We start from the raw sequence: 1,566 nt of genomic DNA, 5'->3' as shown, positions 1-1,566 counted from the left end.
TATCACTGTTGTATGATGCTTTTAATTCTTTCGGGAATATACCAAGAAGAGAAACACCTGGGTCAAATGGGACTTCCAGTCCTAGTTCTTTGAGGTATCTGCATACTGATTTCCAAAGTGGTTGCCCCAGTCTGCACTCCCAACAACAATGGAGAAGCGTTCCTCTTTCCCCACAACCCCGCCAGCATTTGTTATTTGTTGATTTCTTGATAGCAGCCATTCTTTCTGGGGTGAGGTGGAATCTCAATGTTGTTTTAATTTGTATCTCTTGAATGACCAGTGATGTTGAACATTTTTTCACGTATTTATTTGCTATTTGTACTTCTTCATCTGAGAAGTGTCTATTCATCTCAGGTGCCCAACTTTGGACTGGGTCTTTAAATTTAGGTGGTCTGATTTTTTTCAATTGTTTGTGTGTTCTATATATTAGTCCTTTGCCTGACAGACTACTGGCTAGAATTTTTTCCCACTCTGTGGGTTGTCTCTTCACTCTCTTGGTAATTGCTTTTGCTGTGAAAAAGCTTTTTAATAAGGTGAGATCCCAGTTGTTGATTCTTTGTAGTGCTTCCCATGTGGTCTGGGTTTTGTTCATGAAGTCTTTGCCTACCCCCATGTCCTCAAGAGTTCTACCTATTCTCTCTTCCAGCAGATTTAGTGTTTCTGTTTTAATATTTAGATCTGATCCATTTTGTTTTAGTTTAGTGAATGGTGAGAGACATGGGTCTAGTTTTAGTCTTAAGCGTGTGGAAATCCAGTTTTCCAGCACCACTTATTAAAGAGGCTAAAAATATGGACTGCTTTACACATTTGCATGTCATCTTTGCACAGGGGCCATGCTAATTTTCTTTATATCATTCCCATTTTAGTATAAATGTTGCTGAAGCAAGTAGCACTTTATGACTTTAAAACTTACTGCTAAGACTGACTAAATGTTTGAGTAATGAAGAAATCAAATTAAAAATTTAAAAATAAATATGCTGAAAAGATAAATATAATGAAAATTATAAGACATTGTTGGAAGATACTGAAGAAGACAGAAATAAATAGAAAGATATCCTATGTTCATGAACTTAATGAACTAATACTGTCTGAATGTCCACACTACCCAAAGTGATTTAGAGATCTCATGTAATCTTCATGCAATTCCAATGGCAGTCTGCACAGAAATAAGATAAAAAATTTCTAAAGTTGACAGGGAACCACAAATGTCCAAGCAATTTTGAATAATAAGAAAGCTGGAAACATCACAGTGCCTGATATCAAACTATACTACAGTTATGGAAATTAAATCCTATACTGAAATAAAAACAAAGACATACAGCAAAACATCCAAATAGAAAATCTAGAAATGAAGTCACACATTTACAGTCAACAAATCTTTATCAAATGCACCAAGAATGCACAATGGGGACAGTACTGTTTTTTGACAAATGTTAAAGGCAAAACTGGATCTCTTGATATAGAACAATAAATTTAGAATTTATTTCAAAGTATACTAAAAATAAACTTAACATGGATTATCTACAACAAGGTAAAAAATAACTTTTAACAATGGTAAGGATCTAA

At 34.4% G+C, this 1,566-nt stretch overlaps 1 non-coding gene across 1 annotated transcript; it reads right to left on the bottom strand.

Moving 5' to 3' along the window:
- Positions 1-783: 783 nt before the first annotated feature.
- LOC147822600 (U6 spliceosomal RNA) lies at positions 784-886 on the bottom strand. Its single transcript, XR_015445520.1, has one exon. It is a non-coding gene; the product is annotated as a U6 spliceosomal RNA (small nuclear RNA).
- Between the last annotated feature and the right edge of the window lie 680 nt (positions 887-1,566).

This window comes from Heterocephalus glaber, unplaced genomic scaffold (assembly GCF_053883595.1).
Source record: "Heterocephalus glaber isolate CG9 unplaced genomic scaffold, H.glaber_assembly_v1.0 deba00001610, whole genome shotgun sequence".
NCBI classification, from domain to species: domain Eukaryota; kingdom Metazoa; phylum Chordata; class Mammalia; order Rodentia; family Bathyergidae; genus Heterocephalus; species Heterocephalus glaber.
Note: the sequence above shows the minus strand (reverse complement) of the source record. Positions and strands in the feature narration are given on the sequence as shown.